Here is a 27327-nt window from a genome sequence, read left to right on the forward strand (position 1 = left end):
CCACATGCAGAAGAATGAAACTAGACCACTCTCTTTCACCATACACAAAGATAAACTCAAAATGGATGAAAGATCTAAATGTGAGACAAGATTCCATCAAAATCCTAGAGAAGAACACAGGCAACACCCTTTTTGAACTCGGCCATAGTAACTTCTTGCAAGATACATCCACGAAGGCAAAAGAAACAAAAGCAAAAATGAACTATTGGGACTTCATCAAGATAAGAAGCTTTTGCACAGCAAAGGATACAGTCAACAAAACTCAAAGACAACCTACAGAATGGGAGAAGATATTTGCAAATGACATATCAGATAAAGGGCTAGTTTCCAAGATCTATAAAGAACTTATTAAACTCAACACCAAAGAAACAAACAATCCAATCATGAAATGGGCAAAAGACATGAACAGAAATCTCACAGAAGAAGACATAGACATGGCCAACATGCACATGAGAAAATGCTCTGCATCACTTGCCATCAGGGAAATACAAATCAAAACCACAATGAGATACCACCTCACACCAGTGAGAATGGGAAAAATTAACAAGGCAGGAAACAACAAATGTTGGAGAGGATGTGGAGAAAAGGGAACCCTCTTACACTGTTGGTGGGAATGTGAACTGGTGCAGCCACTGTGGAAAACTGTGTGGAGGTTCCTCAAACAGTTAAAAATATACCTGCCCTACGACCCAGCAATTGCACTGTTGGGGATTTACCCCAAAGATACAAATGCAATGAAACGCTGGGACACCTGCACCCCGATGTTTCTAGCAGCAATGGCCACGATAGCCAAACTGTGGAAGGAGCCTCGGTGTCCAACAAAAGATGAATGGATAAAGAAGATGTGGTTTATGTATACAATGGAATATTACTCAGCTATTAGAAATGACAAATACCCACCATTTGCTTCAACGTGGATGGAACTGGAGGGTATTATGCTGAGTGAAGTAAGTCAGTCGGAGAAGGACAAACATTATATGTTCTCATTCATTTGGGGAATATAAATAATAGTGAAAGGGAAAATAAGGGAAGGGAGAAGAAATGTGTGGGAAATATCAGAAAGGGAGACAGAACATAAAGACTGCTAACTCTGGGAAACGAACTAGGGGTGGTAGAAGGGGAGGAGGGCGGGGGGTGGGAGTGAATGGGTGACGGGCACTGGGTGTTATTCTGTATGTTAGTAAATTGAACACCAATAAAAAAAAAAAAAAAAAGAAAACAATTTTATTTATGAGAGGATCAAAAAGATGAACATACTATGAAAATACTTAGGAATAGGGATTCCCGGGTGGCTCAGCAGTTTAGCGCCGCCTTCAGCCCAGGGCCTGATCCTGGAGACCCAGAATCAAGTCCCACGTCCCGCTCCCTGCATGGATCCTGCTTCTCCCTCTGCCTGTGTCTCTGCGCCTCTCTCTCTCTCTCTCTCTCTCTCTTTCTCTCTCTCTCTCTCTCTCTCTCTCTTTCTTTCTTTCTTTCTTTCTCTCTCTCTCTCTCTCATTAATAAATAAATAAAATTTAAAAAAAAACTTTCATGAATCAAAGAACCCTATCAGGAAATTGAAGGGGTGCCTGGTTGGCTCAGAGGAGCCTGTGACTCTTGATCCTGCGGTTTTAAGTTCAAGCCCCACCATTGGGTGTAGAGATTACTTACAAATAAAATCTTAGAAAAAAAGAGGAATTGAAAAGACAAGTCACATAATGGGAGTAAAATTTTGCAAATTGTATTGCTGTTAAGGTTGTAGTATCCAGAGTACATAAAGAATTCTTCCAACTTAGCAACAAAAAGGCAACCTAATTATTTTTTAATAAATTTATTTTTTATTGGTGTTCAATTTGTCAACATACAGAATAACACCCAGTGCTCATCCCGTCAAGTGCCCACCTCAGTGCCTGCGACTCAGTCACCCCCACCCCCTGCCCACCTCCCCTTCCACCACCCCTAGTTCATTTCCCAGAGTTAGGAGTCTTTCATGTTCTGTCTCCCTTTCTGGTATTTCCCAGTTATTTTTTCTCCTTTCCCCTTTATTCTCTTTCACTATTTTTTATATTCCCTCAATGAATGAGACCATATAATGTTTGTCCTTCTCCGATTGACTTATTTCACTCAGCATATTACCCTCCAGGCAACCTAATTAAAAACAGGCAAAGGACTCAGATAGACATTTCTCCAAAAATATATGAATGACCCAAAAGTTCATGAAAATATACTCAGTGTCATTAGACTTAGGGAAATGCAAATCAAACCACGAGATACTACTTCACATCCACCAAGATGGCTATCATAAATAAGATGGACAAGAACAAATGTTGGTGAAGCTATGGAGAGATTGAAACCCTCGTATGTTGCTGGTGGCTCTGCAAAATGGTACAGCTGGTTTGGAAAACAGTTTGTCAGTTCCTCAGAAAATTAAACATAGAGTTACCACATGAGCCAGTGATTCTACTTCTAGGTAAATAAATGAAAATATGCATTCCTTAAAACTTGTGTATGAATGTTCATAGCAACATTATGTATAACAGCCAAAATGCACCAACAATCCAAGTGTCCATCAATAAACTGATAAACAAAATATGGTCCAGCCATACAATAGAGGATTAATTTACCATAAGGGGAATGAAGTACTGATGCATGCCACAACATAAATGACTGTGGAAAACATGTTTAAGTCAAAGAAGCCAGACCCAGTGGCGACAGATGGTGACTACACTCACCGTGGTGACCACTGAGTAATGTATAGAATTGTCGAATTTATATGTCGTATACCTGAAACTAATATAACATTGCATGTTAATTATACATCAATGAAAAAAAGAAGCCAGACACAAAAGGCCACATATTGATCATTCCATTTGAGATGTGCAGGATGGGCAAATTTATAGAGACAAAAAGGAGATCATGGTTTGTGATCAAGGAGATTCACAATTTTGTGAATATACTAAAAAAAGAAGCACTGAATTGTACACTTTAAAAAGGCATGTGAATTACATCTTGGGGGGATAAAAGGAAGGATAAGAGGAGAAAAAAAAAACAGTACCACTACCAAGTAAATGAAATTGCTGATGTTGTCACAGATCCTCCTGAGGTGCCAATTATTTTCTCTGTGAAGGGAAGGGGTAGGCTCCTGATAAAGCCAACATCTAATTGGGAATGGCTGTGCTCCAGGACCCTGCGGGACAAGTTTTAATAACACTCCTCTAATAGTTACTCTAGTAATTTCTCCAGAAATGTGTGTAGTACATTTTGCTTTTCCCAACAATTTCTGTTAAAAGCACAATGATGTTTTATGTTTCCCGTTTCATCCAAAAGTTAGGTGCGCAGGTTGTTCTAGAAAGTTTTCCTCTCCAGCTGGGCTATAGACATTCCAATGAGCCAATCTTGTCTTTGATGAGAAACCGAATCTCAGTTATACATGTTGCTGGCCTATGAAAGAGGATTAATGCTGTGTCAATTAAGTGACATGCTCTGGTTTGTAATTTAAATCCTGTAGATTTGTGATTATGGCATTTGTTTTTACACTGAAATGGGAGAATATAAATACTTAGGTTTGTGTCTAATGATTTTGCCAGCTAGTTTGCCAGTGAAAAGTTTTCCCTTCACTTTGTTGTTAATGCTGCTGGGCTTCCTGCCAGTTCAGTCACAATTACCCCACACTGTCATCTTGTCATCTGAAAGAATTCTGCAGTTGTAGATTCTGAACAAATGTGGACTGAATGAATGAATGATGTGTTTTTCTTGTTTATTTTTCTTGGGGGGAGGGTGTTACAGAATCATAAATAAATGCTTTATATTGTGATTTGGCCACTAAGAAATTAAGTCCGCCATCATTCAAATGAGAAGTCAGATGGCAGGAAGTAGTTCGACAGGGGCATGATGGGAGTATTTATGAACATGGATCATCTTTGTTCCCCACCAAGAGCATGGTACCTAGGAGCCCAGAAAAAAAAAAAAAAAAGCAGGCAAGAGTGAGAGTTAGGCTGTAAGAGAAGGTGGGGCTTCCTGTGTCCAATCTCTTTACTTCCTCCTCCAAGCTACTGACCTCCCCTTAACTCCATTACTGAATATAGTCTTTGTACTGGCATGGGGTGTATATAGTTCCTTAGAGGACCCTGAAAGATTGGGTTTGTTGAGGCTAACACCTATTGCTCTCTGTTGCCCCTTGTGGATGCACAGAGGGAACACAGCATGTGTCCCTCCCTGATGGAACGATACTGTAATAGTCTCAACGTGGGGCAGGAAAATAATCTGAATTTGAAGAGTCAGCAGCTATAACACTGGATATATAAGGGCAGCACGTGGGTTAAGCTTGGAAATGGCTTTGATTGTTTGCTTGTGGATGCCAGTGCTGGCCTACTGGGGTCCTTGTCCTGATTATTTTGTTTTGTACTGTTTGCTAGACCATTTGTCAGTCCTATTTCTCTTCCATTCTTTGGAAGAGTATTGAGAGGTCTTTAAACTCCAACCTGAACACCACCGACCCATGAACAACAGTGCCCACTCCTGGCAATTATCCAGGGAATTCCTGGAATAACCAAAAGGTCTGAGTGGCAGATTCTAATTCCTTTCTTGGTGCGGACTCTTCCTACATTTCTCTATCTACATTTCTCACCTGAGTCTGGAACTGTGAGGGGCTTTTTATCATCCACTCCCCATTACAGTTGGGTCCCAGGTCCCACCGCTACCAGGCTTGAATGTAACTTAACTCCCAGTCCAATTCTAGGCCCACTTCCTATGGAGGCTTTTTGGGTGTATCTTGTTTCGGCCAGAAGTGGGTTCTAAGAATTGGGGTCAGAGAATGTCCATGCTGGCTGGCATACAACTATCAACACAGGAATTATTCAAGAAAGGAGAGGATTAAATGATGGTAGACATATCCACCACCCCCTTCTTCCACCTGTCTGCGGGAGAGCTATCCCCAGACCAATTGGTGAAGCCTCTATAACTAATAGTGGTAATGAAAATAATAATGGTTACAGGGCACCTGGGTGGTTCAATTGGTTAAGTGTCTGACTCTTGATTTCAGCTCAGGTCATGATCTTGGGGTTCTGATATCCAGCCCCACTTCAGGCTCCATGTTCAGTGGGGAGTCTGCTTGAGAGTCTCTCTCCCTCTCCCCCTCCCCCTGCTCTTTCTCTCTCTCTCTAAAATAAATAAATAAGATTTAAAATAATAATAATAGCTGCATTTATTGAATGGGCACTAGATTCTAGCCACGTGTCATACAGCTCTATGAGCTAGGTATTATTAGTCCTACTTTAATGTTGAAGGATTTGAAGCTTAGACAAGATATAACACTTGTGGCAGAGTAGAGATTCGAAACCAGGTCTGCCTCCAGAGCCCATGTTCCTCCATAGCACATTGTTCCATTTGTGTTAGAAAATCATGGGCTTTTGGTGGTTTTGGTGCTATCGTCAGAAAGAAATATATATATATATATATATATATATATATATATATATATATATATATATATATCACCCTACATGGAGGCTGAAATGGTAGGGGGAAAGAGATGTAATATGACCCTCAGAATAAACATTTTATTTATTATTAGTATCCTTCCTGTGACTATAATCAAATCTCAGCTCCAACAATAAAGACAGGAAGTATGTCCAGCTTAAAATTTGGGGCACTTGGGCGGCCCAGTTGGTTAAGCATCTGCCTTCAGCTCAGGTCATGATCTTGGGGTCCTAGAATTGAGCCCTGCCTCAGGCTCCCTGCTCATTAGGAGCTGCTTCTCCCTCTCCCTCTTCCTGCTGTTCCCCCTGCTTGTGCTTGCATGCTCTCTCTCTCTGTCAAATAGATAAATAAAATCTTTGAAAAAAGTGTATCTGTATAATATTTATGGTAAAATCTACCTTTTTAAAATTAATCCAAATCACAGAAGATAACAGAACACAGTTTTCTTTCTCCCTCTATTCTATCTTTAATCTCACCTATCTATATTTGAATTTTCAAAGGAAATTTTTGTTAAGTTTTCTTACCTACATGCTATATAAAGTGCATAAATCTTATGTGCATCTCTCAGTGAGTTTTCACAAGGTAAAAATACCCATGTAGTCACCGCCCAAATCAAAATAAAGAACGTGACCAGGGCACCTGGGTGGCTCCGTTGGTTGAGCATCTGCCTTCGGTTCAGGTCATGATCCTGGAGTCCCCAGATTGAGCCCCGTGTCCGGCTCCCTCCTCAGTGGGAGTCTGCTTCTCCCTCTCTCTCCTCCTGCCCCTCCTCCCTGTCTCGCTCACTCTGTCTTTCAAATAAATAAATAAAATCTTAAAAAAAAGAATGTGACCAACATCCCAAAAGTCTGCCTCTCAGGAAGCCTACCTCCCCACTCTCCCCACTCCTGCTAAAACAAATGAATAAATCTTTTTTTTAATTACTAAAATAACTACCATATGATCCAATAATTCCACTTCTGGGTAGTTATCTGAAGGTAACAAAAACAGTAAGTGAAAAAGATATACGTACCCCCATGTTTAGTGCAACATTATTTATAATAGCCAAGAAAAGGAAGCAACCCAAGTTTCTATTTTGAATGAATGGATAAAGAAAATGTGGTATACACACACACATATGCACATACACACACTAGAATAATACTCAATAATAAAAAAGAATGAAATCTTGCCATTTGCAACATGTATGGACCTTGAGGGCATTATCCTAAGTAAAATAAATCAGAGAAAGATGGGGGATCCCTGGGTGGCTCAGCAGTTTAGCACCTGCCTTCAGCCCAGGGGAATCCCGGGATTGAGTCCCACGTCAGGCTCCCTGCATAGAGCCTGCTTCTCCCTCTGCCTGTGTCTCTGCCTCTCTCTCTATCTCTGTGTCTCTCATGAATAAATAAATGAAATCTTTAAAAAAATCAGAGAAAGACAAACATCTTATGATCTTACTTATACGTGGAATCTAAAAAAACAAACAAAAAATCCACAAACCCATTGATACAGAGAACAAATTGGCAATTGTTAGAGGTGGGGGAGATAGGTGAAATGGGTGAAGGGGATCAAAAGGCACAAACTTCCAGCTATAAAAGGAATAGTCATGGGGATGTAACGGACAGCATAGTGACTATAGGTTACAATACTATATTTTATATTTGAAAGCTGCTAAGAGAGTAATCTTGAAAGTTCTCATCACAAGGAAACAAATTGTACCTGTGCATGGTAGTAGATATTAACTAGACTTATTGTGGTGATCATTTTGAAATATATACAAATATCAAATCATTATGTTGTATACATGAAAGTAATGGCATGTTATATATCAATTATATCTCAATGAAGAATAAGTTGAAAAAATGAAATGAAAAGACAACATGATGAAACCTATGGGATGCTGTGAAAGCTGTGCTCAGATGTACATTTATAGTGTTCAATGCTTACGTTTAAAGAAAAGAAAGATCCCCAATCGATAACCTGACTTTATACCTTTGACTTTAGACTTCTACCTTTTACCCCACACATCACAAAGCAATTCTCAGACACCACTTGGCTGTCCTACCATGCAGTTCAATTCTGACACTATCTATCTGGAGACAGCATCAGGTTCTGTAGGTTAAGGGCTCAGTCCTAGGAATTGGGAATCAGTCACCCAGATTCTAGTCACAAGTCCAGGTTGTCATCTGTGCTTCTGACCAACCACCTATAAATCAGAGGTTCCCACAACTCCTACCTTGGACTCAGTAATTTTCCAGATGGCTCACAGAACTCAGGAAACCCATTTACTCACCAGGTTACTGGTTCATTACAAAGGATACACATCAACAGCCAGATGAAATGATATAATACTTAGGCAACGTCCCAAAGGAGTTTCTGTCCTCGTGGCGTTTAGTGCCAGGCGTGGTAGCACATGGAAGCATTCTGGTTCCCCAACCTGGAAGCTCTCTGAACCCCAATCTTTTGGGTTTTTATAGAAACTTCATTACATAGGTGTGATGGGTCAAATCACTGGGCATTGGTAATTGACTCAACCTCCTCCTGGAAATCAGGGAGAGAGATTGAAAGTTTCAAGCCTCTACTCAAGGTCGGTTCCCTTGGCAACCAGCCTCCATCCTTAGGTGCTTTCTAAAAGTCACCACATGGGGCTCCTGGGTGGCTCAGTGGTTGAGCATCTGCCTTTGGCTCAGGGCATGACCCCCAGGTCCTGGGTTGGAGTCCCACATCAGGCTCCCTACAGGGAGTCTGCTTCTCCCTCTGCCTATGTCTCTGCCTCTCTCTGTGTGTCTTTCATGAATAAATACATAAAATCTGAAAGAATGAAAAAGAAAGAAAGAAAGAAAGAAAGAAGAAAGAAAGAAAGAAAGAAAGAAAGAAAGAAAGAAAGAAGAAAGAAAGAGAAAAGTCACCTCATTAACATAACCCCAGTTGTGATGGAAAGGGGCTTATGATGAGTAACAATACATCCATTTCACCTTTATGGCTCTCAACCAATTACAGGAACTAAGAGCAAGAAACCACATATTATAACAAAAGATGCTCCTATTGCTTTGAGAATGCCAAAGGTTTTGGAAGTTGTGAGCCTAACAAACATGAGAAATATATTTTGGTCATCTGAGGAATCAAATACACTTATTTCTTATACTCACAATACCACAGGTATTCAAATACTTATACACAAATGTTCATAGCAGCACTGTTCACAACTGTCAGAAGCTTGAAATAAACCCATAGAATCATGAACGACTAAGTGCCATGCAACACATCCATATAACAGAATATTATTAAGTCATGAAAAGGAATGAAGTGCTGCCATGTGGATGAACCTCAGAAACATACCGAGTAAAAGAAGCCAAACATAAAAGGTCATATGTTGTATGATTCCATTCATATGAAACACCCAGAATAGGCAAATCCAAAGAAACAGGAAGTAAGTTAGTGGTTGCCAGAGTCTAGTGGGGAGGAGGGAAAGGGGAATGAGAGCTTACTGGGTATGGATTTCTCTTTGTGATGAGGAAATATTTTTGAATTCGAGGTGATAATTGCACAACATTGTGAATGTACTAAATGGCACTGAATTGCACAATTTAAAGCTGTTAATTTTAAGTTATATGAGTTTTACCTCAGCAAAAAAGAAATAATGAATAAAAAAGAAAAAAGAAAATAAACAAGAAAATGGAAAACTTAAGCCCTAATATATCAATATTTTGTTAAATGCAAATATAAGTAGATGTGTTGAAAAAGAGATTGGCAGAGTGGTTAAATGAACGTTGCTCAACTCTATGCTGTCTACAAAAACTGACTTCAAATATAATTAAGTTAAAAAACCAATATAATTAAATAGAGAGATTAAAAGTAAAGGAATGAAAAAGATATAGCATGCAAACTTTAATCAAAAGAAAGCAAGGGGGCACCTGGGTGTGGAGCCTTCTTGGGATTCTCTCTCATCTCTCTCTCTGCCCCCTCTCCCACTCATGTATGCACAAACTCTCTCTAAAAAAGGGAAAAAGAAAACAGTATTGGCTTTATTAACACCAGATAAAGTAGATTTCAGAGAAAATATTACCAGGGACAAAGAAGAACATTGCATAACGAGAAAAGGTTCAATCTACTGAGAAGACACACTGATCCTAAATATGTACACCAAAGTACAGAGCTTCCAACAACATGAAACAATAACTGATAGAACTAAAAAGAGAAACAAACAAGTCCACAGTATCGTTAAGGGCTTTAACAATCCTGTTTCAGCAATTGAGAGAACTGACATAAATAATAACCCCTTAAGGGGCACCTGGATGAAACAGTCAGTTGAGCACCTGACTCTTGGTTTTGGCTCAGGTTGTGATCTCGAGGTTATGGGATTGAGCCCCTTATCGGGCTCCACACTCAGTGCAGAGTCAGCTTGATATTCTCTCTCTCCCTCTGCCCCTACCCTGCTCATGCTCGCACACTCTCTCTCAAATAAATAAATAAATCTTAAAAAATACACCCCCACCCTACAGCACCTGGATGGCTCAGTCAGTTAAGCATCTGCTTTCTGCTCAGGGTCCTGGGATCAAGCCTCAGGTTGGGCTCCCTGATCATTGGGGAGCCTGCTTCTTCCTTTGCCTGCTTCTCCCCCTGCTCGTGTTCTCTCTATCAAATAAATAAATAAAATATTTTTAAAAACTACCCCTTAAAATATTCATGTTTTGATCCCCAGAATCTCTGAATATATTACATGACAAAGTGGTAGGCAGAATAATACACCCCTAACCAAATTGTTTATATTTTACTCCTCAGAACCTTAGGAATATGCTACATTCCATGGGAATTAAAGTAACCAATGGAATTAAATTTGTTTATCAGTTAACCGTAAAATAGATACATAATTCTGGATCATCTAAACAGGATAAATGTAGTTACAATGGTCCTTAACTGTGAAAGAGAGAGGCAGAAGAGTGATGGGAAGTGAAACGGTTCCAATCCACTTCTGGTTTCAAATATGAAAGAAGAGGGCCATAAGCTAAGGAAAGTGAGCAGCTTCTAGAAGTAATGGACAAGGTAATGGATTCTCCCCTAGAGTCTCCAGTAAAAACAGTAGTCCTGGTGACACATTGTATTTTAGCCCAGTGAGACCCATTTCAGACTTCTGGACTATAGAATCATAATAAATTTATGATGTTTTAAGCCACTAAGTCTGTGGTAATTTGTTACAGCAGCCACAGAAAACTGGTTAACCATTAACAACCATTAACCAACTGGTTCTGACACTCCTCCCAACTACAGCAGAAATAATTCTTTCCAAGAGCACATGGCACTTTAACCAAAATAGACCATATCCTGGGTCATAAAACAAACCTAAAAAAATTAAATGAATTTAAATCATACAGAAATTGTTCTCTGACCGTAATGGAACCATACCAGAAGTCAATAAGAGAACTTACAGTAAAATCTCCAAACACTTGGCAGTTAGACAGCATACATCTCAATAATCTAATGGCTTGGGGCGCCTGGGTGGCTCAGTCGGTTAAGTGTCTGCCTTCGGCTCAGGTCATCATGATCACTGGGTCCTGGGATCGAGCCCCACATCGGGCTCTCTGCTCAGTGGGGAGTCTGCTTCCTCCTCTGCCTGCCACTGCCCCTGCTTGTGCTCTCTCTCTCTCTCTCTTTCAAATAAATAAAATCTTAAAATAAATAAATAAGTAATCTAATGACTCAAGGAGGAAATCTCAAAGGACTTCAAAACTACATGAAACAGAATGAAAATGAAATACAACATATTAAAACTTGTAGGGTGAAACTAAGGCAGTGCCAAGAGGGAAATTTGTAGCATTAAAGGTTCAGAAAAGAAGAAATTTCTCAAAAACAATAATCAACCTCTCACTCAAGAACCTTGAAAAAAGAAGAGCAGAATAAGCCCAAAGAAAGCGTAAAGAAGGAAACGATAAAGAGCAGAAGTCAATGAAATTGAACAGAGAAAAATCAACAAATCAAGAAGCTAGTTCTCTGAAAAGAGCAATAAAATTGATAAACCTCTTGATAGGCTGATAAAGAAAAAAGAGAGATAACACAAGTTGTAGATACCAGAAATGAAAGATAGGGTATTGGGGCGCCTGGGTTGCTCCGTCGGTTAAATGTCCGACTCTTGATTTCAGCTCAGGTCGTGATCTCAGGGTCGTGAGATCCAACCCCTACGAGCTCACTCAGCGGGAAGTGTTCTGGAGATTGTCTCTTTCCCTCTCCCTCTGCCTCTCCCCCGGCTCATGGATGCACTGTCTCTCTCGTTCCCTCTCTCTCTCACAAAAAAAAAAAAAAAAAAAAAAAAAGATAGGCTATCACTATATTCTCTGCAGACCATTAATAGGGTAACAAGGGATTACTATGAATAACTTTCTGCACAGAAATTTAACAATGTAAATGAAATGTATCGATTCTTCGAAACCTAAAAAATGCCAAAACTTGCCCAAGAAGAAAGATAATATTAATAGTTCTGAAATTATTAAATAACATGGATTTGCTAGTTTAGAACTCTCATAAATGAAATCTCCAGCCCCAGAGAATTCTACAAAGCATTTAAAGAAGTAACGTCCATTTTACACAATTTCTTCCTAGAAAATAGAAGAAGAGAGAGCATTTCCTGACTCATTTTATGAGGCTGGTAGTGCCTTGATACCAAGATTAGGCAAAGACAGTACAAACAAAGAAAACTACAGATGAGTCTGTAGTTTGCATGAACTTAGACATTAAATTCTCAACTGAATATTAACAAGTTGAATCTAGCAATATGTGAATAGCATTAGATGCCACAACCAAGTGGATTTCATTCCAGGAATTCAAGACTGGTTCATCATGCAAAATATAATGCGCCATGTTAACAGTGTAAAAAAAAAAAAAAAGATTCGAACACCTGGATGGCTCAGTGGTGGAGCATCTGCCTTCAGCTCAGGGCATGATCCCAGGGTCCTGAGATTGAGTTCCCCATCAGGCTTCTCTCAAGGAGCCTGCTTCTCTCTGCCTATGTCTCTGCCTCTCTTTCTGTGTCTCTCATGAATAAATAAATAAAATATTTTTTTAAAAAAGGTTAGATAAACCACATCTTCTTTATCCATTCATCTTTCGTTGGACACCGAGGCTCCTTCCACAGTTTGGCTATAGTGGCCATTGCTGCTAGAAACATCGGGGTGCAGGTGTCCCGGCGTTTCATTGCATTTGTATCTTTGGGGTAAATCCCCAACAGTGCAATTGCTGGGTCGTAGGTAATACAATTTAGGTGATACAAACCAAGTTTATTTCATCCTTTATGAAGTGGGCCGCCTCCTTTCAGAGAACTACAAAATGAGGTGGAAGGCAAGAGGCTCATACAGGATAAAGAATAAGGAAGAGACAAAATAGAAAATATCTGATTGGCTGGGGTCACATAGTCAACCTTGTTGGGGGTGAGAAAGACCCAGAGCTAGCTTGGCATTTGAGGATTCCCTGACCAGGTTGCAATTCTGATCAAGCGGAGTATTTATAGGGATGCCAAAGTTACCTGAGTTTCAGTTTGCTGCTGTGGCATCGCTGACAGAGGCGGCTCCATCTGGGGCCTAGAAAGTTATTTCAGCAACAGCAAAAGAGAAAAAAAAAACATCATTATATCAACTGATTCAGAAAAGGCATTTGACAAAATTCGAAACTCATTCATGTTTTAGCTTAGGCTGCTATAACAAAATACCATAAGTTGGGTACCTTAAACAACAGAAATTTATTTCTCACAATTCATGAGGCTGGAAATTCCAAGATCCAGGTGCCAGAAGATTCGGTTCCTAGTGAGGAACTTCTTCCTGGCTTTCAAGAAGTAGTATCACTGTATCCTCACATGGTGGAGAGAAAGATTTCAAGTCCTTCCTCTTTTATAAAGGTGTTAATCCCATCATGAGGGCCCCACTCTAATCATTTGATCTAACTCTAATGACTAGCCAAAGATCCCACTTCCAAACACCATCACATTGGGGATTAGGACCTCAGCATATGAATTATGGAGGGACACAAGCATTCAGTCCATGATATTCATGATGAAAGCTCTCACCCAACTAAGAGTGGAGGTGAACTCTCCTCAACTTGATAAAAATCATCAACAAAAAACCCTACGGCTCAGGGCACCTGGGTGGCTCAGTCAGTTAAGCATTCAACCCTTGATCTCAGGTCTTGATGTCAGGGTCGTGAGTTCAAGCCCTGAATTGGGCTCCATGCTAGGCTTGAAGCCAACTTAATAAAAAAAAAAGTCAGATAAACTACTGTTATTAAAAAAAACCCTACAGCTAACATGCTTAATGGTAAAATACTGAATGGTTTTCCCCTTGTCCCCTTTGTTCTCTCCCCACCCTTATTCATCATAGTATTGGAAAGACAAGAAAAATAAATACAAGACATACAGATTAGATATGAGGAAATAAAACTATTCCTATCTGCAGGTGTTATATTGTCTAAGTATACAATCCCAGGAGTTTACCAGAAAGCACTGAGAAAAAGTGAATTCAGCTAGGTCAAAGGTCACTGGACAACATAAGAAACATACAAATATCAATTGTGTTTTTATATACTAGCAATGAACCAATAAGAACCAGAATTAAAAGCACAATACTATTTACAATCATCAAATACAATGAACTTATTAAGTATAATTGTAACAAAACTTGTATAAGATCTATGTGCTAAAAACTCCAAATAAGCAAATAAGCACATGAAAAGGTATTCAACATCATTAGAGAAATGCAAATTGAAACTATAATGAGATATTATGTCTCTCAGAATGGCTAAAATGAAAAATACTGATGATAGCAAATGCTGGTTAGGATGTACAAAAACTAGATCTCTCAAACATTGCTGGTGAGAATCTAAAATTGTACAGACATTCTGGAAAATAGCATGTCAGTCCTTTATAAAATCAAATATACACTTGTGTACCCGCAATTGTACTCCTAGAATTTATCTCAGAGAAATGAAAATCTATGTTCACACAAAAAACCTGTATGAGAATGTGTAGAAAGGCTTTATTCACTATATATCTTTTTTTAATTCATAATATCTAAAAGCTGGAAACAACCCAGTAAATCTTCAATGGGTGAGTGGTGTATTCAAACTATGGTTTATCCATGGCATGGAATACTACTCAGCAATTTAAAGGAAAGAACTTTTTGTATGCACGACTTGGATGGATCTCAAGGACGTTATAGAGTGAAAGGAATTCAATCTCAAAAGGTTACCTACTGTAAGATTCAATTTATTTAACATTCCCAAAATGATGAAAATATAGAGATGGTGAACAGATGCGTGTAGTGTTTCTGAACACTTTTTTTTCATTATTGGACTCCCTAAGAAGACTTTTTATGGAAAAAGTTCTGGAAGGCCACAACCATGGTAATGCCTATGATTCTTTTTCAGGAAGGAGAGAAAAGGTTGAAAGAGATAGGGCAGGAAGTCACACTTCTCAGAGTATACATCTTTGCAGTTTGGACTTCTGAAATCATGCACATTTTCAAAGATAAAATTTAATCAACAGGATGGGAGGAGGAACCCCAAACAATAAAATAAGAAACAAATGTGTAAAAAACAAATTTCTTTTTTTAAAAGATTTATTTATTCATGAGAGACACACAGAAAGAGAGTCAGAGACAGAGGCAGAGGGAGAAGCAGGCTCCTCACAGGGAGCCCAATGTGGGACTCGATCCTGGATCCTGGGATTATCCCCTGAGCCAAAGGCAGACACTCAACCCCCGAGCCACCCAGGCGTCCCCAAATGTGTACATTTCAAATGAATAACATAACCACATTAAAAACAACTAAGCCCAGTAACTTTGGAATATGGTGCTTGGTCTATATAGCCTTGGACAAGGCATAAACAAAACTGCATGCAAATCTTCAACCCTTTTAAGTAAGTTTGTTTTATGTAGTAGTATGAGTGCAGGAACTCTGAAACTGTTTTATGTGTATTGGAGTCAATGAGTTCTGTTGTTGGAAACCAGGCCTCTCACTGGAAGGAAGGGGATAAAGTTACAAAACGGGTGAAAGCATGAAGTATCTTGTTGATTTGGACTGGAATTGGAATTAGCAGCATGTATTCACAATTTCTCCAACATGAAGAGAAAAAAAAAACGAGAATGTGCACTACAAAGTATTATTTTTTAAAAGATTTTATTTATTCATGAGACACAGAGAGAGAGAGGCAAAGACACAGGGCGAGGGAGAAACAGGCTCCATGCAGGGAGTCCGATGCAGGACTTGATCCTAGGACTCCAGGATCACGCCCTGGGCTGAAGGCAGATGCTCAACCGCTGAGCCACCCAGGTGTCCCAACAAGGTAGTAAATATAGATGTATATCTATATAAATTATAAACATGCACAGATACATTCTAAAGTATTATTTATATGGAGAGAGAGAGAGAGAGAGAAAGATAGAAACAAAGAGAGTGTTCTGTAAAACCGATTAGAAAGTGATCCCTAAAGTTTTCAAACGAGCCAGCAATTTGCCTAAGTGTTCTTGCTTTTATTCTTTGGTTTTTTGGGGTTTTTTTGTTTGTTTTGTATTTACTTTTTTTTATCTCCTTTCATTTTTGAAACCACTTATGTGGTTTTATACTCCTTTTATTTTAGAAGCAGTGGTTAATAGAATGAGTTTGGAAGTCAGATAGTTTGTGTTTCAATCCCAGCTTTTTCACTTATTAGCTGTGTCGTCTCAATCTAGTTCCTCTCTCAAAACCTTGGATACCTGGTTAGCAAATGCTGGTTAGGATGTGCAAAACTCATTGTCAAATGAGAGTAATAGTTATGTCACTCAGAGGGACAAGTATACACATACCTCACAGAGGATTCTATGAGGAAATGTATATAGAGGGCCCAGCATACTTTATATACTCAGTATCTAATTGATACCAGTGCTATTGCATGGGATTATTATTATGGAGTGACACAAGTCATGAATTTATGATATGTTGCTTCTTCCACAAGTAAGAAAATAAATAAGCTTTGAGCACTAGAGTGTCTCAGGTGGTTAAGCATCTGCCTTCGGCTCAGATCATGGTCTCAGGGTCCTGGGATGGAGCCCCGCATTGGGCTCCCTGCTCAGCAAGGAGCCTGCTTCTCCCTCTCCCTTTCACCCTGCTCCTGCTCACTCTCTCTCTTGCTCTCTCGCAAATAAATAAAATCTTTTTAGGGGAGCCCGGGTGGCTCAGCGGTTTAGCACTGTCTTCAGCCCAGGGCCTGATCCTAGAGACCCAGGATCGAGTCCCGCAACGGGCTCCCTGCATAGAGCCTGCCTCTCTCTCTGTGTAAGTCTCTCATGAATAAATAAATAAAAATCTTTAAAAAAAATAGGCCGTAATGCCTAATTCAGATATTGGACAATCATATAATTTATCTGTTCGCCTGTGACAGATGGATACAATCTGGGAAGTTATGATAAAAATGTCAAAATATTTAAAAATTGTAACACTTGCTATAATTCTTTCAATTGGAGAGGAATTCATCATAAGAAATTTTCTGTATTTGGGACTTTTAATCAAAATGGTTTGGTTACTGGGACGCCTGGGTGGCTCAGCGGTTGAGCGTCTGCCTTTGGCCCAGGGCATGATCCTGGGATCAGGGATCGAGTCCCACATCGGGCTCCTGGCAGGGAGCCTGCTTTTCTCTCTGCCTGTGTCTCTGCCTCTCTCTGTGTGTCTTTCACGAATAAATAAATAAAAGCTTAAAAAAAAGAAAGGTTTGGTTACTAATGGAGCAAAAAGTTGTCACTACCAGGCCCAATGTCTCCTTCAGGAGATAAAGGAAGTAACTTGGAGTCAGCCATCCTGTGTTTGAGTCCTAGAACGGCCTTTTCTCACTGTAACACCTTGGGCAAATCATTTAAATTCTTTAAATATTAGTTTCCTCATCTGTGAGATCTGGATAATATTGTCTATTCATAAGCTTGTTATGAGGATCAAGTGAGAAAGAGTGTGAACACACTTTTGTAAACAGTGAAGCGCTATACAAGTATATCAGATGGTATAATATATTTTGTGGCACAAACCTCAAAGACAGAAGGGGAAAATGGTTCTAGTGTATTTTGACTTGGTTTTGTAAGCTGTGATTCTGTTACCTCACTAAATGCCAATACTATTCTCTGTAGCTATCCAAAGATAGATTTATGAGACATATCAATTTAGTTCACGAACTGTAGTGTTTTTGCTACCTGCTATGGTATGTGTCCTTTACTTAACCTTTCCCTGGCCACCCTGTTGAAAAGGAATTATCTTGTGGTAAGAAAATGATTAGTGTGAGGGAATAAAATCCTGCAAACAAAATCTGTTCCTGTTTTTTGTTAATCAGTTAGAAATAAATTTACTTACCCATAAAAATGAGTTTAGCCAAATTAGAATACACTTTCTGCTTCCAAGAAATATTGATACCATCCACTAGCATATAATCCAGAAGTAGGCTGAAAGCCCATACTGTGGGCTTACATTTCCAAGTTTTCTGTGTTTTGTAAGACACTACCTCAAAGGGCCAAGACAATCAGTTGTAAAATTTTCAAATGTACTTATTAGCCTCTGTCTTTCTGTATGTGAGACTAATCCATGTCATAGATTCATGGAAATTGCCTGGTTACTTATGTAATTTGATGGATAAAGTCTCACTGTCCCCTCTAAATGACATAGTCTAGTTTACAATTTATTAATTCACTTAACATTCTCTTTGCTCTCCAGGAGCATTCTTATTCTTTTAGGAAGGAATGAAAAACAAAGTACGACACATTTTTCTGTGAAACTTTCTGTTTAGGCTCATTCTGCTTTACATTTTCATTCAGATGATAAACAAAAGAGCATGCTTGAAACACTAAGTCAAACTTTCCTGATTCAAGTTTTCTCCTGACAGCAGTTCCAGTCTTACCAATTCCTAAGCACTAGTCTATAAAAATGGGAAGCTTTGGTTTTCGCTCTCAACTGTTCAGAAAACTCTACCAAACCTTAGTGGTCCTCAGATGCCACTCCCGAATCTGTGGCTGAAATTTTAAGTTGACATCTTTTTTCCCCCCAAAAAACCTTACTCCTTTTAAGAAGCACTTAGGAACATTTCAAAAATTTCTTTAAAAGTTCACCACACTTGGGGCGCCTGGGTGGCTCAGTTGGTTAAGCGTCTGGCTCTTGATTTTGGCTCAGGTCATGGTATCGGCAGATCCTGCTCCCCGCTCAGCTGGGAGTCTGCTTCTCTCCTTTCCCCTCTGTTCCTCCTCCCACCTCCGCACCCCCACTTACTCTCTCTCTCAAATAAATAAAATATCTTTTTTAAAAAGTTCATTAGACTTCCCTTAGCCTCTATATTCAAGGAAGTCTGGATATAGACTTCTGTTTAGGTCCAAATGAGGTTTGATGAAGAAATTGTAAGCAGGGATATACACAGGTCTCTACAATCCACAGGTAAGAAAGAGAAAAGCATTTTTCTATAGCATTTTTTCATAGACTTTTCAGTTCTAGATTAAGGAGCATTAAAGGTCATCTACTCAAATCACCCATGTGGTGGTAGGATCTTCTTTCCAATACTTGACAAATGCTTGGATACTTGGAATGACAACCCCCTGTCTCAGAAGGTGGCCAACTCCATTCTACTTACATTAATCCAAAATCTATAGCTTCCACTCATTTGGTCCTGTTCTGCTCCATGAGGCCATTCAGAAAAAGTCTGAATCCTCATCCACATAGCAGTCTTACACATATTTGAAAATAGCTTTCAAAGTGTGCCTGGCTGGCTCAGTCAGTAGAACATGTGACTCTTGATCTCGGGTTGTAAGTTCAAGCCTCACATTGGGTGTAGAGATAACTTTAAAAAATGAAATCTTAAAAAAAAAAAAAACCACAGCTTTCATGCCACCCATGTTATGTCTTCTCAAGGCTGAACTTCTCTAGGTTTTTCAAGTGTTGTCTTCTTCCTATGATAGTGGAGGCACTTAATAAACAAACATTCATGGGATGAATGAACAAGTGGTTGCTCGTCTTTGAATATACTGTTTTTTACTACATCATTTTAAAAATTAATATTTCTGGAGTGCTTACTACGTGATACTTCATTTGATCTTCACAATAACCTTATTATTATTCCTATTTTACAATTGAGAAAACTGAGACATCGAGTGTTTAAGTTACAGTCAAAAGGAACAAAACTGGGATCCCTGAGTGGCGCAGCAGTTTAGCGCCTGCCTTTGGCCCAGGGCGCAATCCTGGAGACCCGGGATCAAATCCCACGTCAGGCTCCCGGTGCATGGAGCCTGCTTCTCCCTCTGCCTATGTCTCTGCCTCTCTCTCTCTGTGTGACTATCATAAATAAATAAAAATTTTTAAAAAAGGAACAAAACTGGAATGTGAAGTAGGGCAGTGTGACACTCAAGCTCATATTACACTCATATGCATTCTTAAAAGTGTTATTCAGAGTGTGTCAACTGTACTCAAATGAAAATATTTTTAAGTGTTGCTTACAAATGAACACTAATGCCTTACGTACAGCAGAGAGTAAAGTATGACTATCATCTACTTCTTAGACATTATATTTCCATTAATGTGGTCCTGCATCAACTGAATGTTGGGTGGAAGGGGGGAAATTAATATTATTGGCTTTACATTAAACTTATTTATTTATTTATTTTTATTTGAGAGCAAGAGAGAGAAAAAAAGAGAGCAGACACAGAGGGATAGGGAGAGGCAGACTCCCCACTGAGCAGACAGCCCCATGTGGGGCTCCATCCCAGGACCCCAGGATCATGTCCTGAGCCAAAAGCAGACACTTAACCAACTGAGACATCCAGGTGCCCCAAGCTCACTCTTTTAAAGTTACAGCATTTTGGGGTGCCTGGCTGACTCAGTTGATGGAACGTCTGCTTGATCTTGGAGTTGTTGAGATTAAGCCCCAAGTTGGGTGTACAGATTACTTAAAAGAAAAATAAAGTGATACCACGAGGAGCCTCGGTGGCTCAGTTGGTTGAGTGTCCTACTCTTGATTTCAGGTCATGATCTCACAGCAATGGGATCGAGCCACACTTCTGGCTCCATGCTCAGTGCAGAGTCTGCTTGTTCCTCTCCCTCTGCTCCTCCCCACACTTGCTCTCACTCTCTCTCTCCCTCTAAAATAAATAAATAAGTACAATCTAAAAAAAGTGATAGCATTCTCAACCTGTATTCATGTAGTTGGTTGTCCAAACTCAAGTATATGACTTTATATATATTTTCTTAAAGATTTTATTTATTTATTTATGAGAGACAAACAGAGAGAGGCAGAGACATATGCAGAGGAAGAAGCAGGCTCTCTGTGGGGAGCCCAATGTGGGACTTGACCCCAGGACCTGGGATCATGACCTGAGCCACAGGCAGACACTCAACCACTGAGCCATCCAGGTGCCCCATACAACCTTATATTTTACACCTGTGAAGTTTCATCTTTCCTGATTCAGTCAAACTTATCCAGATGTCTTTGAGTTCTGGTCTTGCTGTCTAACAGACTTACCAGTCCTCCACATTCACATCTAATGAAACACAAATGAATTGATCATGCTCTATTTTCTTGAAAAGTCTGATGAACGGGGGAAGGGTGCAGAAATAGCCCTATGGCAAACCACTAGAAACTTCCTTTACAAGTGCCATAATTTCATTTCTCAGCACCTTTTGAGCACAATAATTCAATCAGCTGCCAATTCATCAAATTGTTTAAACAACCAGCTCATTCCATAGCAGATTATTCACAATAGCCAAAAGTTGAAACAACGCTAATGTCCATCAACAGATGAATGGATAAGCAAAGTGTGGCACATACATCTGAGCCTTTTTAGTAAATTAATTAATTTGCGAGAGAGAGAGAGCATGAGTGAGGGAGGGGCCCAGGCAGAGGGTGAGAAGCAGACTCCCTGCTGAGCAGCAAGCCTGACTCAGGGCTCAATCCCAGGACCCTGAGATCATGACAAGAGCTGAAATCAAAAGTTAGAGGCTTAACAGCCTGAGCCACCCAGAAGCCCCTCACTTTTTTGCCCACGGGTTTTTGTGATTGCAGACTGCCAGCTCCTCAGTCATCCCTGCTCCCTCCACCACCACCACCACCACCACCCCCACAACACCATCAGAACTCTGGATAACTGGGTCCTCTGGAGCTGCAGCTGTGTGAGTGTAGGGCTGCTACTTAGTCCCCTGCAACTGGTCCCCAGTGCAGTGCTCACACACAGGTCTGACCCCTGCAGTGTGTACCTACCTACCCCCAGCCCTTCTGCCAACACAGACTTCCATGACCATGTACATGCCATTATGGAAAATACTACGGCAGTTTCTCAAAAAATGTAAAAACAAAACTATCATATGAGCCAAAAGTTCTGCTTTGGTGTAGGTATCTGAAGGACACAAAATCACTATCTCCAAGAGCTGTCGTCTGCACTCCCCTGTTCACTGCAGCATTATTTACAATGGCCAAGACATGGAAACAACCTAGGTGTTCATTGCTGGTTGAATGAATGAAGAAATATATGCATACACACATTCACACACACAATGGAGTATTACTCAGCCATTAAAAAAGGAAGGAAATCGCGGTGCCTGGGTGGCTCAGTTGAATGAACATCTGACTATTGGTTTTGGCTCAGGTCATGATCTCAAGGTCCTGGGATCCAGCCCACCTCTGGCTCTGCATTCAGCAGGGAGTCTGCTTCTCCTTCTCCCCTGCCCCTCCCCTCACTCACACATTTTCCTCCTCTCTCTTTCTCTCAAATAAATAAATAAATAAATCTCTTTTAAAAATAAGGAAATAGGGTCGGGGGAAAAAAAGGAAATCCTGCCATTTGCAACAACAGGGCTGGATTTTAAGGGTATTATGCTAAGTAAAAGAAGTCATACAGGGGATCCTTGGCTCAGCTGTTTAGCGCCTGCCTTCGGCCAGGGCGCGATCCTGGAGTCCCGGGATCGAGTCCCACACCAGGCTCCCTGTATGGAGCCTGCTTCTCCCTCTGCCTGTGTCTCCACCTCTCTCTCTCTCTCTGTACTGTCATGAATAAATAAATAAAATCTTAAAAAAAAAAAGAAGTCATACAGAGAAAGACAAATACTAATACATCTCACTTCTATGTGGACTCTAAAAACATCAAAGCCATTTAAACAGAGAGTAGACTGATGGTTACCAGGGGCTGAGGGGGTGGTATGGGGAAATGGGGATACATTGGTGAAAAAGTACAAACTTTCAGTTATAAGATAAATAACTTCCGGGGATGTAATGTATAGCATGATGATGATAGTTAACCATATTGTATTGAGCCTTGAGAGTTGGTATAAGAGTAAATCTTGAATGTTCTCACCATAACTACAACAATAACAAAATGGTAATTATGTGAGGTAGTAGATGTGTTAAGTAACCTTGTTATGGTAAACATGTTGTAATATATACCTGTATCAAATTAATCACATGGCATACTTAAACCTACACAATATGTCAATTATATCAATAAAGTCAGAAAAAAAGAATCAGATGGAAATTCTAGAACTGAAAACTAATATCTGAAGTAAAGAACTAAATACAAGCATTTAACAACCAAATAGACCCGAAAGAAGACAAAATCCATGAAGTGATAAATACATGCACCTAAACTGTAGTACAGAGAAGAAAAAAAAAAAGAATAAAAAATAAAGAAAAGAACACAGACATGTGGGACACATTGAAAATGTCTAATATATATGTAATTTAAGTCCCAGAAAGAGAGGAGAGAGAACAAATGGGGCAGAAGTAATATTTGAAGAGACTATGGATGAGATGAGCTTTTTCCAAAACCTAGTGAAGATGTTAACAAAGAGATCGAAGAAATTCTATCTAGAGGCTACTCATACACACACACACACACACACACAAAACACCCACATACAGACATGTCATAGTAAAATTGCCTGAAGATTAAAGGCAAAGTGTTAAAAGCAACCAGAGGGAAAAAGACAAATCACCTTCAAAGAAAGCAAGATAAGCCTTAGAAATGACTTCCCCAAAAAAAAAAAAAAAAAAAAAAAAAAGAAATGACTTCCCCAAACATTTTGAAATCTACTTCCCTAAAATCAAGGATACACTTATGAGTATGCCTTTGGTTCCTTTTGTTATAACTCCAAGTTACTGTCACCCCAATCGCCTTTTTTTCAGTGTTATTGGCACTTCAGTATTATCAGCAGGTTCTCCAGAATGAGATCCATACTCGGTGGGAGGCAGTGTGGTCTAGTGGAAATAGCAGCGTCCTGCCTCTAAAAAGCTGTGTGACCTTGGACTAGTTTGTTAATGTCTTTAAACCTCAGTGATGTTTCTCATCTGCAAAATGCAGACAGTATCCATTTTGTGGGGCTGGTGGGCAATTCCATGAACAACGCTTTTAGCCCAGTAACCATTATGATATAGAAGTTCTGTGAAAAGCGGCCTCCTATCTTCTTTTCAGATAGAATAGTTTCAACAGAGCAAATAGTTTACCAAATGTTTCACTTTTAGCAGAAGGAGAAGCAACTGCAACCATCTGATGATAAATTGGATGATGTAATAGTGATGAGGACTTTACCTACCACTTATTGGAGCATTTACTATGTGCCAGTTTACCTTCATTCACCCTTAATAGCAACCCTATAAAACCTGTACTTACCGTGGTGCCCATTTTACAGTTGGGGAAATTAGGTTTAAGGAGGATAAGCAACATACTTTTTAAAAAGACTTATTTATTTGAGACAGAGAGAGAACACACGGGGTTGGGGCAGCAGGAAAGGGAGAGAGAAGCAGACACCCTGTTGAGTGGGGAGCTGGAGGTGGGGCTTGGTTCCCACAATCCTGAGATCATGACCCCAGCTGAAATCATCAGTAAGATGCTTAACCAACTGAGCCACCCAAGGGCCCTTAAGGAATGTACTTAATGTGGAAATGGCAGAGCCCAGATCCAAACCAATATGCCTCTGACTTTGAAGTTGTGTGCTGGGTGTAGATAACCCTCAGCACTGACCTCTACAAGGTCACCGTGGCTCTTAGCAAGCCTGTTCAATGAAGTTACTTTACGCGGCACAGTGATACTGCTTCCTTGCCTCCCACCCCTCCCATGCCCCCACCCCCATCGCCAGGCCTAGTTTTCTCTGCGGTTTCTTCACTCTGCCGTGTGTCCTTACGCACAACTGGATGCCTCTGAAGTCTTGAAATATGATGTTTCCCTATGATTTGATTTTTTAAAGCATTTTTTAAAATTTCATTTATTTATTCATGAGACACAGAGAGAGAGAGAGAGAGAGAGAGAGAGAGAAGCAGGCTCCATGCAGGGAGCCCGACGTGATACTTGATTCCGGGTCTCCAGGACCACGACCTGGGCCGAAGGCGGCGCTAAACCGCTGAGTCCCCCCGCCCCCCCTCCCCGCTGCCCTATTTAATTTTTTTAAAATGTGATTACCATTCTATTCCAATCAACTTCACTTTGCCACTTTTCACCTGTCTCAGTGACATAGGTGCTCAGTCCAATCCCCAAGTTTCCAGTTCCCTGCAACAACTAACACAGTTTCATATTAGTAATTAAGACCCAATCATGTGGCTGATTTCTAAGCTTCAGGCTCTGATTTCATTAAAAGGTCTCTTATCTCAGGGCGGAGAAGAGTGCCCAACTTGGATCTAGAGCACAGAGTAGGAGGTAGCCTTATCTCTTGATCTCTCTGCCCTCTTCTCTGCACTGAGAACTTTAGAGTTGTGATAGGAAGGAGGCTACTGTGGTGAGTTTCTTCTACCCTATTTATGGGTCATCCATCCAGCACAGTGGATGGTACTGATCCCCCAAATGGGGCATATATACCCCAGGGGAGATATGCCAGAGGCTCCATTGGGTGCCGTAAGAAAAGATTAGAACTTCTATCTATAGTTTTTTTAAACCAAGGAAATTTTTATTTTATTTTTTAAAGATTTAGTTTATTTATTTGAGAGAGAGAGAGAGAGAGAGAGCATGAGCAGGGGGAGGGGCAGAGGGAGAAGCAGACTCCCCCCTTGAGCAGGGAGCCAGATGCAGGGCTCAATCCCAGGACCTGAGCTAGGATCATGACCTGAGCTGAAGGCAGATGCTTAACCAACTGAGCCACCCAGGTGCCCGACAAAGAAATTTTTAAAAATCAACTTCACTAATGTTTAATATGCAAATTGAAATCAGCACCTTCCCTGGATCCATATATCAGATGGTCACATACAAGGCCTGGAGGATTTCTGGATAAGAAACAGCATTCCACAAAGCATAAGGCTTGCCAGGGGTGTTCTCCCACATTCCCTGGCTTTTAAGATTGTAAATGTACGTAAATGTACAATGCAAAATAGTATCTAATTTCAGCTAAACCAACTCCAATATAATGGATAATGGCTTTAGAAGATCTTTGTAAAAAATCCATGAGTTGAAGTGAATGCTAATAATACCAGCACAAAGAAAGAAAATGGCAGAGCAGATGTTTCTCATTCTCCCAGGATAAGCACCTCTTCATCTCTATTTCATGGTGAAGAATGAGACACTCTAATCAGATACAAGAAAAAGTCAGGCAAAGGTCTTTCTAATTATCAAGAAGATTATTAGAAATATGAACTTACATTCACATCTTACCTCAAGTTTGCCTTATTATGTAGTCCTAGTCTATATATTCCAAGACAAATATTTGAAATATAAGCATCTCTTCTGATCCAATTCTGTTGCCTGCTTCCTTTATTCTTTGATATAATATAAAAAAAGTAGATGGGGTCACCTGGCTGGCTCAGTTGGAGGAGCATGGGACTCTTGATCTCAGCATTATCAGTTCAAGCTCCATTCTGGGTGTAGAGATTTTTTAAATAAATCTTAAAAAAATAAAAATAGGGGCACCTGGGTGGCTCAGTGGTTGCGCATCTGTCTTTGGCTCAGGTCATGATCCCGGAGTCCTGGGATCGAGTCCCATGTCAGGCTCCCCGCAAGGAGCTTGCTTCTCCGTCTGCCTATGTCTCTCATGAATAAATAAGTAAAATCTTTAAAAAAATAAATAAAAATAAAAATAAGGGTACCTGGGTGGCTCAGTCATTTAAGTGTCTGCTTCAGCTCAGATCATGATCCCAGGGTTCTGGGATGGAGTCCGGTGTAGGGCTCTCAGCTCAATGGGGAGTTGGCTTCTCCCTCTCCCTCCTTCCACTTGTGCTCTCTCTCTCTCTCTCACTCATTATCTCTCAAATAAATAAAATCTTTTTAAAAAATAAATAATAAATAAATAAAAATAAAGGCACCCCTGGGTGGTATAGTCAGTTAAGCATCCAACTCTTGGTTTTTTTCTCAAGTCATTATCTCAGGATTGTGAGATTGAGCCCCACATTGGGCTCCCAGCTCAGTGAGGAGTCTGCTAAACTTTCTTTCTCCCTCTCCTTCCAACCCTCCCCACACTTGCTGTCTCTCTCTCTCTCTCAAATAAACTAATTAACTAAAAAATAAAAATAGATGAAGGGAAAGAATCCAGAGGATTTCAAAGTTGAGTCCTGAGTGACTGGATGAGTTGTAATGTGGAAAGTTGAGAATGAAGTCTGAGGTCAGAAGCAGACACCTAGGGGCAGCCCGGGTGGCTCAGCAGTTTAGCGCCACCTTCAGCCCAGGGCCTGATCCTGGAGACCAGGGATCAAGTCCCACATCAGTCTCCCTGCATGGAGCCTGCTTCTCCCTCTGCTTGTGTCTCTGCCTTTCTCTCTCTCTCTCTCTCTCTCTCTCTCTCTGTCTCATGAATAAATAAATAAAATCTTAAAAAAAGAAGACACCTAAGTGAAAAATGAATAGCACACACACAAAGTAGTACATTTAGAGATATATACTTGAAGAGTTTCATTTTGAAGAACTTGAAAAAATGAGTTTGTAAATTCAAATTTTTATAAGTGAAAGAGATTGCTA

The 27327-nt window shown here is 40.1% G+C and overlaps 1 long non-coding RNA gene across 1 annotated transcript in view; it reads right to left on the bottom strand.

Moving 5' to 3' along the window:
• The window catches only part of LOC111094708, a 134603-nt gene that overhangs the window by 11759 nt on the left and 95517 nt on the right, over positions 1 to 27327 (bottom strand). The window contains exon 3 of the long non-coding RNA XR_005386449.1: positions 12954 to 13008. This is a non-coding gene — a long non-coding RNA (uncharacterized LOC111094708). The remainder of the gene's footprint in view (positions 1 to 12953; positions 13009 to 27327) is intronic.

This window comes from Canis lupus, chromosome X (genome assembly GCF_011100685.1).
Source record: "Canis lupus familiaris isolate Mischka breed German Shepherd chromosome X, alternate assembly UU_Cfam_GSD_1.0, whole genome shotgun sequence".
Lineage (NCBI taxonomy): Eukaryota > Metazoa > Chordata > Mammalia > Carnivora > Canidae > Canis > Canis lupus.